At 36.6% G+C, this 15,104-nt stretch overlaps 1 long non-coding RNA gene across 2 annotated transcripts in view; it reads left to right on the forward strand.

Annotated features, from left to right (window-relative positions):
* The first annotated feature begins 2,024 nt into the window (after positions 1-2,024).
* LOC119627715 (uncharacterized) overlaps positions 2,025-15,104 on the forward strand; it is a 141,671-nt gene continuing 128,591 nt past the window's right edge. For both annotated transcript variants that reach the window (XR_005243946.1, XR_005243945.2), the window contains exons 1-2: positions 2,025-2,149; positions 12,484-12,623. This is a non-coding gene — a long non-coding RNA (uncharacterized lncRNA). The remainder of the gene's footprint in view (positions 2,150-12,483; positions 12,624-15,104) is intronic.

The following is a 15,104-nucleotide window of genomic DNA, read 5'->3' on the forward strand; positions in this document are numbered from 1 at the left end:
CAAATAACCCACAGGTCACAATGTAAACGATAGATTCTCCACTGCTTACTTCGGACTAGCCAGTAGTCGTGCCTATGCTGCTGACATAGCTTCATAGGCCTTTGAGTCTAAAATAAGATATAACAAATTCCACATTTGCATCTCTTTGAAACTCCATTGCCTGTGACTACTTGATATGGTTTGGTTGTGTCCCTACCCAAATCTTATCTGAAATTGTAATCTAAATTGCCGTCCCCAGGTGTCCAGGGAAGGACCCGGTGGGAGGTGATTGGATCATGGGGACAGATTTCCCCCTTGCTCTTCTTGTGATAGGAGTGAGTTCTCACGAGACCTGATGGTTTTATAAGAGACTTGTCCCCTTCGATCCCTCTCTCTTTCTCTCTCTCTTGCTGCCTTGTGAAGAAGGTGCCTGCTTCCCCTTCATCTTCCACCATAATTGTAAGTTTCCTGAGGCCTTCTCATCCATATGGAAATGTGAGTCAATTAAACTTCTTTCCTTCATAAATTACCCAGTCTCAGGTATTTCTTTATAGTAGTGTGAAAACAGACTAATACAGTACTCAGTTAGTGTATTGAAACAATTTCATGTTGCGTGAAATAAAATAGTTTTGGGCTAGTTTAATTTGAAGGACATTTATTAAATGTTTTATGTGGCTTACAGAGAGATTAGAGGGACCCAAGTATTGCCTATCCACTGCGCCTTACTTTTTGATGTGGCTGGATATTTTTGTTTGTTTGTTTCTTTTTACATGTGGCCAAGGTTCCTTCTCAGAAGCCCCTTTTCCGTGTCTACAGTGCTTGGCGAGTTTTACTAATGCCACTCACTCCTTTTACCTTACACCTGGGGAACTAAGAATTTCCTAATGTTGTTGATTCTAACATTTTTGATTTTCTGAACACTGCACACTACTTTATTTAAAAAAAAGAGCTTTTCTATTAATCTTTTAAATATTTCACCTATTTTCATCAGGATCTTGACTGATGTAACCATACTTGGTTGGTGATTTCTAAACATGGCTGCTATTAAAACATTTGGGAAGCTTCAAAATTATACAGATTTTAAACTATCATTTTTTTTTTTTTTTCTTTGAGCTGGTGTCTGGCTCTATCTCCCAGGCCGGAGTGTAGTGGCGCCATCTTGGCTCACTGCAACCTCCACCTTCCGGGTTCACGCCATTCTCCTTCCTCAGCCTCCCCAGTAGCTGGGACTACAGGCGGCTGCCACCACGTCCGGCTAATTTTTTTTTTGTATTTTTTAGTAGAGACGGGTTTTTACTATGTTAGCCAGGATGGTCTTGATGTCCTGACCTCGTGATCCGCCTGCCTTGGCCTCCCAAAGTGCTGGGATTATAGGTGTGAGCCACCGCGCCCAGCCTAAAATATCTTTTTTTAAAAAAAAATTCTGAGCCATACTCCCAGATTAATTAAATCAGGATTTTTACAGCTAGGTTTGGACAAAAATACCATTTTGTTTTCTCCATTATCGCAATGTACAATCAAACTTTGAGAAAAGGCTGCTCTAAGGTATAAAATTTAAGCAGATTTAGACTGTGTGTATTAACTCTATAGAGAAAACTAAAATCTAAATGTTCCCTTTCCTTGTTACTCATTTTGTCTATTAAAGGGTCAGCTTTATTGTCACTTTGAGGAAATATAAATGTATGAATTGATTACAAATGGAGATGTAGAAGAACGGATGGAAAGATTTGGCCTCCTTTGTCATGGAGTGTTGTAGCTAATTATTGGAAAAATAAAAATTCAATAGCTTCTATGCTGCACAAAGAAGCAGATATAGACCAGAAATAAGTATTTTTGAGTAATATAACAATTTAGTCACCAATTTTATTTTATTTGTAGTGTTTTCTTTTTCCAACTGACTCTCATGCTTTATTTTCTGCTGAAAACTTTCTTTAATCCTTGTCAGGTACACACAGGCTTAGGCAATATTTAACCAACTAGCATTTACATGTGATGAGAAACGTGGGGACACTGAATTTAGAAAGTTAAATGTAACAAACAAAACCTGACAGACTGTTCAGTCTTTAATAATGTGAGAATAAACAGAATCAATTAAAAGCATACCATATTCTTCTCAGCTTCCTCAGGGGATTTGTCCAAACAGCTTGAACAATTGCAAAATAATATTCAGGTAATTTCCAGACATCCTGCCATTATCATTCATTCTTTTTTATTTTTATTGGACACAAAATAATTGTACATATTTATGTGCAACAGATTATTTTGATAAATGTATGCAATGTGTAATGATCAAATCAGGGTAATTAGTATAGCTGTCACATCTAGCCTAAATCATTTCTTTTCATAACCTTCAAAATCCTCTTTTCTTGCTATTTGTACACATGCCATAAATTACTGTTAATCATATTCACCCTACAGTGCTGCAGAACAGTAGAACTTATTCTTCCCATAGTTGTAATTTTGTATCCCTAATTAACTTCTCCCTATCCTCTCCCATGTCCCTACAGTTCCCAGTGTCTAGTAACAGTAATTTTAATTTCTACTTTCATGAAATCAGTTTGTCTGAGCTCTCACATATGAGTGAGAACATGCAGTATTTATCTTTCTTTATTTGATTTATTTCACTTAGCATAATGTCCTCTCAGCTCATCCATGTTGCTGCAAATAACAGAGTTTTATTCTCTTATATGGCTGAATAGTATTCTGTTGTGAATATATACCACATTTTCTTTACCCATTCATCAGTTGATGGACATTTAGGTTGTTTCCACATATTGGCCATTGCAAAAGTGCTGCAATAACCTTGGGTGCAGATATCGACATATGTTTTTGATATATTGATTTTTTTTTCTTTGGATGAATACTCAGTAGTGAAATTGTTGAATCAAATAATAATTATTTTTGTGCTTTTATTTTGAGTAAACTTCATACTGTTTTTCATAATGGCCGAAATAATTTTTATTTTCAATAACGGTGTATAAGAGCTCCCCTTTCCCCATGTTCTTGGCAGCACTTGTTATTTTTGTCTTTTTTTTTTTTTTTTTTTTTTGAGATGGAGTTTTGCTCTTATTGCCCAGGCTGGAGTCAATGGTGCGATCTCAGCTGACAGCAACCTCCACTTCCCAGGTTCAAACAATTCTCCTGCCTCAGCCTCCTGAGCAGCTGGGATTACAGGCATGCACCACCACACTTGGCTAATTGTATATTTTTAGTAGAAACAGGGTTTCTCCATGTTGGTCAGACTGGTCTCCAACTCCTGACCTCAGGTGATCTGCCCGCCTTGGCCTCCCAAATTGCTAGGATTACAGGGGTTAGCCACCGTGCCCAGCCTTGTCTTTTTGATAATAGCCATTCTAACTGGGATAACATGATAGTCTATTGTGTTTTTGATTTGCATTTTTCTGTTGATTAGAGATGTTGGACATTTTCTTTTTCATATACTCATTGGCCATTTGTATATCTTCTTTTGAGAAACATCTATTCAGATTGCTTGCCCGTTTTTCTTGGGAATGTTACTATTATTTGCTCTTGAGTTGTTTGAGTCACTTGTATATTCCCAATATCAGTCCTTTGTCAGACGAATACTTTGCAAATATAGTTCTCATTCCACAGGTTGTCTTTTCATTCTGTTGAATGTTACCTTTGCTGGAGAGATGCTTGTTAGTTTGATATATTTCCATTTGTCTCTTTTTTTGCCTGTCCTTTTGTAGTCTTATCTATAAAATATTTTCCTAGATCAATGTTCTGAAGTATTTTTCCTATGTTTTATTCTAGTTGTTGAACAGTTTTGGGTCTTGAATATAAGCCTTTAATCCATTTTAAGTTGATTTCCGTACATGGCGAGAGATAGGGGTCTAGTTTCATTCTTCTACACATAGATATCCAGTTTTCCCAGCACCATGTATTGAAGAAACTATCCTTTCCAAATGTATATTCCTGGAAACTTTGTCAAAAATCAGTAGGCTATAAATATGTGAATTTATTTCTAAGTTCTCTATTCTTTTTAATTGGTCTATTTCTGTTTTTATACCAATACCATGTCATTGTGGTTACTATAGCTTTGTAGTATATTTTGAAGCCAGGTTGTAGAGTGCCTTCGGCCTTGTTCTTTTCACTCAAAATTGCTTTAGCATTTTGGAGTCTTTTGTGGTTCCTATTTTCCATCAGTTTTGGTATGCCGCATTTCTATTTTCATTTGTCTCAGTAAGTTGTGTTTTTTTTTTTTTTTTTTTAGTTTTCTTCTTAATTTTTTCATTAGCCCACTGGTTGCTTTGCAGCATGCTGTTTTATTTCTCTGTATCTGTAGAGTTTAAAAATTCCTCTTGTTGCTGACTTCTTGTTTTATTCCATAGTGTTCTGAGAAGAGACTTGATATGATTTTAATTTTTAAAATTTTTTGAGACTTGTGTGGACTAACATATGGTATCTCCTGCAAAATGTTCTATGTACTGATGAGAAGAATATGCATTTTGTAGATGTTGGATGGCATGTTCCGTGAATATCTGTTAGGTGTGTTTGATCTATAGTTCAGTTTAAGACCTGTGTTTCTTTGTTGATTTTCTGTTGAGATGATCTCTCCAATGCTAAAAGTGGGACATTGAATTCTCCCGTTAATATTTTATTGGGGCTGGGCACAGTGGCTTACTCCTATAATCCCAGCACTTTGGGAGACCAAGGCAGGCAGATCACCTGAGTCAGGAGTTCAAGATCAGTCTGGCCCACATGGTGAAACCCTGTCTCTACTGAAAATACACACACAAAAAGAAAAGAAAAGAAAAAAAATAGCTGGGTGTGGTGGCGGGCGCCTATGATCCCAACTTCTCAGGAGGCCGAGGCAGAAGACTCACTTGAATCCGGGAGGTGGAGTTTGCAGTGAGCCTATATCATGCCACTGCACTCCAGTCTGAGTGACAGAGCAAGACTCTGTCTCAAAAAAAAAAAAAAAAAAAAAAAAAAAATACGGTTTGATCGTTCTTGTTAGCCCTAATAATATTTGCTTTATGCCTAGATTCCCTGGTGTTGGCTACATATATATTTGTAATTGTTATATTCTCTTGGTGAGTTCATTACTTTCTGATTATATAATGAACTTTTTTGTCTCTTATATTTCATTTTTAATTAAAGTCTATTTTGTCAGATATAAGTATAGCTATTAAGGTATCATGTTCCATCTCTTCTCTCTATGATTGTTTTTAGAGATGAAGTGAGTGGCTTGTAGGCAGAATATAGTTGGGTCTTTTTTTTATTGATTCAGTAAATACCTTTTAATTGGAGAATTTAAACCATTTTTACTCAAGGTTGTTATTGATAGGTGGGAATTCTGCCTGCCATAGTGTTAATTCTCCTTCCTTCTTTCTTTCCTTCCTTCCTTCCTTCCTTCCTTCCTTCCTTCCTTCCTTCCTTCCTTCCTTCCTTCCATCTGTCCATCCTTCCTTCCTTCCATTCTTCCTTCCTCCCTCCCTCCCAGTTTTTCTTTTTCTTTTCTTTCTTTTCTTTTCTTTCCTTTTCTTTTTTATTTTCCTCTCTTTCTGTTTCTTTTCTTCTTTCTTTCTTTCTTTCTTTCTTTCTTTCTTTCTTTCTTTCTTTCTTTCTTTCTTTCTTTCTTTCTTTCTTTCTTTCTTTCTTTCTTTCTTCTTTTTCTCCTTCCTTCTTTCCTTCCTTCCTTCCATCTGTCCATCCTTCCATCCTTCCTTCCTTTCTTCCCTCCCTCCCTCCCTTCCTGCCTTCCTTTCTTCCTTCCTTCTTTCTTTCTTTTTATTTTGTTTTACTTTTTTTAAATTAATTTTATTTTTAGACCGAGGGTACATGGGCAGCATGTGCAGGTTTGTTACATAGGTAAACTTCAGCCATTGTGGTTTGCCACATCTATCAACCTGTCACCTAGGTATTAAGCCCCACATGCATTAGCTATTTACTCTAATGCTTTCTCACTTTCTCTCTCTCTCTTTCCATGTATATCCTTTGTTTATTTTTTCATTTCTTTCTACCTAATTTTTCAATTTGGTTTCTCTCTGCGGTTGGTAGTGTTTGAGACCTTTCTTTTTCTTATTTGTGTATCTGCTTTACCAGTGAGTATTATATTTTTGTTTGTTTTCATTATAGTAGATATCATCCTTTTAGCTACCAGACGTGGAGGCTCTTTTAGAGCTAGCCTAGTGACAATGAGATCTCTCCATTTTTGCTTAAACCAGAAAGTCTTTTTTCCTCTTCATTTATGAGGCATAGCTTTCTGCACATGGTATTTTTGGCTGACAGGTGTTTCCTACTCCCCTCCCCACCTCCAGGATGTTGAATATATCAGCCCATTCTCTTCTGGCTTATAAAGTTTATGCTGAGAAATCTGCTGTTAGGCTGATATGCATTTTCTATTATGTGACTTAACACTTTGCTATTTTTAGAGAATTCTCTTTTTGTATTTGAGGTTTGGCAGTTTGACTTCAATGTGCCTAAAAGATGACTTTCTTGGTTGAAATTTTTGAATTTATTTGAGCTTCTGGATCTGGATCTCTATTTCTTTCTCAAGACTTAAGTTCTTAGCTATTATTTCATTAAATAGATTTTCTATGCATTTTCTCATCTCTTCACATTCTGGAACATAAAACAATGTAAACATTTTTGCACTTAATGGTGTCACATATGTCGTGTAGAATTTCTGTATTCTTTTTATTCCCTTATCCTTTCTTTTTTTACTGATCTCATTGTGTTATGCCAAAAGACCTGTCTTCACAGATTTTTTTTCTTACTTTGTTTAGCCTAGTCTATTGAAATGGTTTCCTGATTTCTTTGCATTGTCTGGCTATATTCTATGGTATCTGAGTTTCATTAAGATCTTTATTTTGTATTCCCTTTCAAGCACTTTATAAATTTCCTTTCTTCAAGGTGTATTAGTAGAGAGTTTTTGCATTACTTTAGAGCTTTCATGTCTTCTTGTTTTTGATGAAACTTGAGTATGTACATTTATATCTATGCATACAGTGTGGATGTAATGATTGATTATTTTAATTTTATGAGATAGCTTTCATAGGGTATAACATGGTTTGACTGTGTTCCCACCCAAATGTCATCTTAAAGTTCCTATAATTCCCACATGTCATGGGAGGGAGCTGGTGAGAGGTAATTGAATCATGGGGGCAGTTACCCTCATGCTGTTTTTGTTATAGCAAGTTCTCATGAGAGCTGATGGTTTCATAAGGGGCTGGTTCCCCTTTTTCTTGACACTTCTCCTTCCTGCCACCATGTGAAGAAGGACATGTTTACTTTCTGTTTCTCCATGATCGTAAGTTTTCTGAGGCTTCCCCAGCCTACGGAACTGGAGTTAATTAAACCTCTTTTCTTTATAAATTACCCATTCTCAGGTATGTCTTTATTAGAAGCATGAAAACGGACAAATAGAGTAAATTGGTTCAGGTTAGTGGGGCACTACTGAAAAAGGTACCTGAAAATGTGGAAGCTACTTTGGAACTGGGTAGTAAACAGAGGTTGGAAGAGTTGGGAGGGCTCAGAAGAACACAGAAAAATGTGGGAAGGTTTGGAACTCCCTGGAGACTTGGAGGACTCAGAAGAAAGGAAGATATGGAAAAGTTTGGAACCTCCTACAGCTTTGCTGAAGGCCTTTGACCAAAATGCTCTTAGTGATATGGACAATAAGGTCCAGGCTGAGGTAGTCTCAGATGGAGATGAGGAACTTGTTGGGAAATGGAGTAAAAGTCACTCTTGCTATGCACAGAGACTGATGGCATTTTGTACCTTCCCTAGAGGTCTGTGGTACTTTAAACTTGAGAGAGATGATTTAGGGTATCGGGGAAAGAAAGTTTTAAGTAGCGAAGCACTCAAGAGAAAACAAAGCTTAAATTTGGAAAATTTGCAGCCTGATAATGTGATAGAAAAGAAAATTTCATTTTCTGGGGAGAAATTAAAGCCAGCTGCAGAAATTTACATAAGTAATGAGAAGCCAAATGTTAATTAATAAGACAATGGGGAAATCTCTCCAGGGCATGTTGGAGACCTCCAGGGGCAACTCCTCCCATCACAAGCCTTTAGGCCTAGGAGAGAAAATTGGTTTCTTGGATCAGGCGCAGGGCCCCGTGCTATATGCAGCCTTGGGACATGGTGCCCAGGATTCCAGCTACTTCAGCTTCAGTCATGGCTAAAAGAGGCAAATGTAGAGCTCAGGTCATTGCTATTGAGGATGTGAGCCTCAAGCCCTGGCAGCTTACATGTGGTGTTGGGCCTGCCGGTGCACGGAAGTCAAGAATTAAGGTTTGAGAACCTTCATCTAGATTTCAGAGGATGTATGAAAAAACCTGAATGTCCAGGCAGAAGTTTGCTGCAGGGGTGGAACCTTCATAGAGAACCTCTGCTAGGTCAGTGTGGAAAGGAAATGTGGGGTTGGAGCCCTCACACAAAGTCCCCACTGGGACACTGCCTAGTGGAGCTGTGAGAAGAGGGCCACCATCCTCCAGACCCTAGAATGTTAGATGAACTGACAGCTTGCACTGTGCCCCTAAAAAAAGCTGCAGACACTGACCAATGTAGGAGCCCACCTCTTATATCAGCATGACCTGGATGTGAGACATGGAATCAAAGGAAATCATTCTGGAATTCTGAGGTTTAATGACTGCCCTATTGGATTTTGGACTTGTATGGGGCCTGTACCCCCTTTGTTTTGGCCAATTTCTTTCACTTGGAATGGGTGTGTTTACGTATGCTTGTATCGCCATTGTATCCAGGAAGTAATTAACTTGCTTTTGCTTTTACAGGCTCATAGGCAGAAGGAACTTACCTTGTCTCAGATAAGACATTGGACTTGAACTTTTGAGTTAATACTTGAATGAGTTAAGACTTTGGACAACTGTTAGGAGGACATGATTGTGTTTTGAAATGTGAGGACATGGGATTTGGGAGGGACTGGGGTGGAATGATATGGTTTGGCTGTGTCCCAACAAATCTCTTCCACTGTAGTTCTCATATTCCCCATGTGTCATGGGAGGGACCCCGTGGGAGGCAACTGAATCATGGTGGCAGTTACCCTCATGCTTTTCTTGTAATAATGAGTGATTTCTCATGAGAAGTGATGATTTTATAAGGGACTTTTCCTTTTTTTGCTCAGTACTTCTCCTTGCTGCTGCCATGTAAAAATGGATGTATTTGCATTTATTTCCACCATGATTGTAAATTTCCTGAGGCCTTATTAGCCTTGCAGAAATGTGAGTCAATTAAATATCTTTCCTTTATAAATTATCCAGTCTTTGGTATGTCTGTTTTGGCAGTGTGAGAACGGACTAATAGAGAGTGAGACATCTTTCTGTAGATGTAGCTATAGTGTTGATTGAGTTTCGTGCTTTGGCTTTGGTTCTGGGTGGACACAGTAATGGATTCTTTATATGATTTATTCTGCTGTAATCTATGTCAATGTATCTGCAAGTTTCTTATTGGATCAGGCTGCTACTGTTTTTGGAAGGTGTGGTATGAATTTTTGGGGGATGGAAAAGGCCTTACAGAGAGGTCCTCAGGTTTCTGGGTGGCATATGTGTACCCTGGAGCTGGCAGCAGTGTCCCTGGGTAGGCTAGCTGTTTCTCCCCTGGGTGGCACATGTGGACATCAGTGGTGGCAGTGATGTGCATGCATGTGGTTGCCAATGACAGCAGGTGTGGGCACATGCACAATTGTTGCCAGCAGTGGTAACCTGTGCAGGCTGATCCTCGTTCTTGGGCAACAGTCATGGGCATGTAGTGACCCCACCACTGGAGGGCATGAGGTTGCTATTACCAGCACTGGGTCCTGGCAGGTGGCTTGCAGGTTCTGGGAAGTGGTTCTTTTGGTTCCTTATAGCCTGGGAGCAGCTTCCCTCAGGTGCCGGACTTCCTGTTCCCCAGGATGTAGTGTACTCTATGCGCTCAGGAATGTGGCTGCATTGCTGGGTTCAGCTGGCATTGTGACTCTGCAGCTCTCTGAGTGTATGTGAGGGGATTTTGGTGGGATTCCAGGAATGCGGTGATGCAGGGGCTCTTGGTTTTGAGGACAGAAAGTAACCTGATGGGGGTCTGTTCTTAAAATAGCACTGTGCTGTAACAGCATGGGTCCTAGATATGGGGACGTTACAGTGTGAAGTCCCTCTCTGGACTAATGCAGTCACATGAGTTCCAGGGAGCTCCCTACTATGAGGACTGAGGGGATCTTCCATGCCTAAGACTGCAGGGAACGTGGATTGCTGGGGATCTTCTGCTGCATTACCTCCACAATGGAATGTTTTTCTTCTCTCAGAGCCAATTCCAGATGACTGCTTTATTTCTCTCTCTTTGCTGCCATTTTAAGTTTTTGTATCTCAGAAGTTCATTTTCACTTTCTTGGCAAATTCCACACTGAAGTTTCCTTTAGAACACTACTCAACATGTTATTATCTGCTTCCTGTTTTAGTACTTCTTTGTTGAATAGGTGAGCTCGGCATCTCTAGTCAGTCATCTTGATGACATTTTTCTCTAGATGCAGTATTTTAAACATTTTCTAAAGGAAGAATATAGCCACATTTATATTAAAAGTACCCTTCAGAGATTCTAGTGTTTTATATTGCCTGAAGTTTCATATAAACATCAAAATATCCATATATATATACACATATATATGCACACATATACATATATATACACATACATACAAACACATAAACACATATATTGACTCATTTTTTCAGAAATATTTCAGAAAAGGGGAACTCTGTGTGTGGAAATTTTGCCTGGCTTATTCAAAACTAAATACTTACAAAAGTGTTTGAATTGTAATATTTTGAATATTTGCTAAAATAATGATCAAATGAATGACGAATGAATGAATGAATGAAGAGTATAAGCAGACATGAGTTTGAAATTCACGATAAAATTTAAGACTGAAGACAAATATATTAATCTTGGCTATATAGATAAGTATACAGTCAGCCCTTTATATCCCTGGGTTTTACATCTATGGATTCAATCAACAGCAGATTGAAAATATCTTAAAATCCGTCTGGGCTGAATGTATACAGACTTTCTTCCTGTCATTATTTTCTAAACAATACTGTATAACAACTCTTTACATAGCATTTACATTTTATTGGTAATATAAGTAATCTAGGGATTACTTAAAGAATATAGGGAGATATGCATAGCTTATATGCAAATACTACACTACTTTATATGAGAGACTTGAGCTGCTGCAGATTTTGGCCTCCCTGGGAAATCTTGAAACCAGCCCCTAAGAAATATCAGCCAGGATGAGATTACCATGAGATAGAGTGTATTAAGTACAAAGTTACGAAACAGAAACATAAGAACAATACATCCCTGAAATACACTATACCTACAAATTGAAAAAAGGGAGACTGATCCATAAAATGGAACTCAGAAGGACACATCAATAAAGGAGGAAGAAAGTCAGGAATCCATAGTATCACAGAAGTCAAGGGAATTTAGTGTTTAAAGAAGGAGGTGCTGTTCAATTTTTTCTGAGTGATTCTGAGAGAGCATGTAAGATGAGAAGAGACAAAGGGCTTTTGTTCTTTGTAATAGGAGGTCAGTGCTGATATATACATGAACAGCTTCAGTGGAGTTCTAGGGGCACAAGTTCAGCAAAGAAAAGAAATTCAGAAACTTGAAATGGATTAGAGTCAACTATTTGAAAAGTGACAAAAAAATAGGGCAGTACCTGAAGGCAGATAAGAGGTCAAGAAAAGCTTCTAAAAATATAGATTGCAGATATAGAACATGTTGTAAGTTAATGGGAATTATTTCTTGCTTTTACAATAGTTAAACTTTTTAAGTCAAATAAAGCTGGAAGAAGTAATTTTATTTAATAAATGTTAATTAATAAAGGATATTAAATTCTTCTACTTTGTTACGAAAAGAAAATTGAGAAGTGAATGGACAATAGAACACATCAGCCATTAGTATAGATAGTCATAAAAGATGAAAAAACAAATATCATGCATAAATATCCGACATAAATAAATTAATGGATAAATTGGACCTTTTTCATTTATTATCTTGCATAATAATCTATAATCTATTCAAAGATACTGGAAGAAACAAGGCAATGAAGTGATAATAACCAATCTAAAAATATTTTTTCCTCTAAATATGCTATCACATATTTTATATCTGACCACAAGAGCACATGCATAGATCTATGCTAGCCTAATTATAGTGCAATTAATGATTATTGACTTCTACCACTAAATTATAAGAATTTCTATACCAGAACCTTTATTTTTCATGATTATTTTTATTTATTTCTTTATTTTAGAGTTAAGAATATGATCTCTGGAGTTCTAGTATCTCGATTCTAATTCTACTGTATAGTCTTGCTTAAGTTTTTTTAACTTCCTTAAGCCTCAATTTGATTGATTTTAAAATGGACATAATATTAACATATACATAATATGATTTTCCAAGGTATATCATGATACATAAATGTCAAGATTTTAGTTCATATAGTAAGCACTCAATACATTTGGCTATTATTATATTCAGGAACCATGATAGTGTTTGGTACACAGAGGACACTGGAAATAGTTTTCATAACTGAACAAGTGACTAGAATAAAGGAATAAATGAATGACATCAGAACTGAAATCCCAAACCATAAATCATAAAAGAATCAGACACCAAAGGTAAGGATAGTGTTTCTTGAACAGCTCTGTCAGTATGTCCATGATCCTGAGAGGAGAAGGGAAAGTCTTGATTGACTAAAGTGATGATTCTGAACTGTGAATAGATTCAATAATATCACTGTTTTGCTTAATCTATTCTCTGATATTTAGTTTAGGGCCAAGAAGGAATGTGTGTTCTTGATAATGACAACAAATATGTAGTATTGATCATAGCAAGACATATAAGATAGCTGCTTGGCCATAAAAGGAGGAGAGAGCTGAGCCTGAGGACGTGGTTATGAGCAGGTGGTTTGTGTAGGTGACTTTGGTACCTGGTGTAAAATATAACTGGACTCCTGGGATAGAAATACAAAAATAGTCTTAAGAGAGATTGCATAAAATTTAACCACCAGTGAAATCTAGGTGCTTATTTATTATTTTGACATATTATGGTATTTTAAAAAGGAAATTTATACATTGTCAGTTAGTATTTATAACATAAAATGAACTTGATCACAAATAGTAAATAGAACAGCTGATTTTTAAAAATGCTACTAATTCAAGTTCTAGAGAAAATTAATAATTTTAATAATAATAACTAAATTTTAATAATATCCTTGTTTACTCTGTAATGAAGTGCATAAATTTAGTGATTAATAATAAAGTTGCATGCATTTTCCTCCAAGAAATTTAACTTCCAATTCTATGGGGAGTTTTCAGTAACAGAACAAACACTCTAATTCTCCAGTGTTTACAAAATGTTATGGAATGTTGGTACTCTCTTGGGATTTTTGTCCCTGACAAGCAATTAAGATTAGATTTTAAGAATAAATTGTATCAAATGAGTGGATACAGAAAGAAAGGTTCTGACAAAAAATGAAAACAAACAAACAAACAAACAAAAAACATCTTGACAGAGATAGCGAGGAAGGCTTACACTAAACACGGACACTAATAGTAGTTAAGAAATTTTGAAAACAAACCTACTTTTACTACCTACAGTATACATTTGATAGATTCACCTGAGCATACAAAACCAGTGAATTAATCTCTGGGCTTACCATTGAGCAACAAAAAAGGAATGAATTTTCATTTCCACAAGAGACATTATGAAATCTCCTTGTTATTTCCCTTATTTTTTCTATATCATAACAATTTATTATTTATTCTTAGTTTTATGATATCCTTGTGATTGTCATTCATTCTTTTAAAAAATGCACCTCTGTGCACATGGGTAATGGAGTATAAATATCTGGAGCCAGATTGCACATTTAAACTATGGATCAATATTCCTTCAGAAGTGATAAAGACTTTGCATGTTCTAAAGTAGTAAGAAAAAAGAAGTACCTTCCTGTTATTATCCAGCAGCTCACCAGAATGTGAGCACAAATTATTCTAAGCAAATAACAACATTCAGAGCACACTGTGCTATAACACAGCATGGTAATGGACACCATTTGCTGGTTTCTGTTGGTTTTCTTCTCAATAGTTATGAAGTCGGTTGGGATTTGGTAAATGATATTTGTCTCTCACTGAGAAAATGTATATTCCCTCAAACTGCTGTTTCTCATGTAGTGCTTATGTATTTATATGGATATTGCTGTTAGGAGAACTCCTACATTACCTAGTGCACTCAGTCCCTCTTTCTGTAGTAGTAGTTGTTGTTGTTCTTGTTTTGTGACAGAGTTGATTGTTGTTTACTTGTCTGTCTAATCTTGTCAGCATATTTTGAAATATGAATTTTAGGAAAATAAAGTAAAAATGAGTTGTGACAATTCAAATTTTAATTAGGGACCTTAAATTTTACATTCATTTATGTAAATGCACTATTAATTTGTAAATATGTGGATATTTAATAATGTAGTCATATATCAGTTATTTTTTAGGTTTTGAAGTAATCAAGGATTACTTTATAGGATTATGTGAACTTCTTTTTGAATAGTTCTTATTTATTTATTTATTTTTTTGAGACAGAGTCTCATTCTGTTGCCCAGGCTGGAGTGCAGTGGCATGATCTCGGTTCACTGCAACCTCCGCCTCACGGGTTCATGCCATTCTCTTGCCTCTGCCTCCCAAGTAGCTGAGACTACAGGCTCCTGCCACCATGGCTGGCTTATTTTTTCTTTTTTTTTTTGTATTTTTTAGTAGAGATGGGGTTTCACTGTGTTTGCCATGATGGTCTCAATCTCCTGGCCCTGTGATCTACCTGCCTCAGCCTCCCAAAGTGCTGGGATTACAGGTGTGACCCACCATGCCTGGCCTTGAATGGTACTTATTTAAACTAAACTATGGTAGTTACAAAATGAAATCCAGTGTGTATAATAGGTTATGTTTTTTTAAAAATCTATTATAATTTTACAAAATAAATTAAGACTTGGGAACATAGCGAAGAAGGAAACACCCAAAGACAAACTAGGTCTATTTTTTCAGGAAAAGATAAATTTATTTCATCTTTCTAACGTCTCTTTAATTTTTCATAAGCAATCTGGAACCCTTCCACTG

The sequence above is a fragment of the Chlorocebus sabaeus genome, chromosome 27 (genome assembly GCF_047675955.1).
Source record: "Chlorocebus sabaeus isolate Y175 chromosome 27, mChlSab1.0.hap1, whole genome shotgun sequence".
Lineage (NCBI taxonomy): Eukaryota > Metazoa > Chordata > Mammalia > Primates > Cercopithecidae > Chlorocebus > Chlorocebus sabaeus.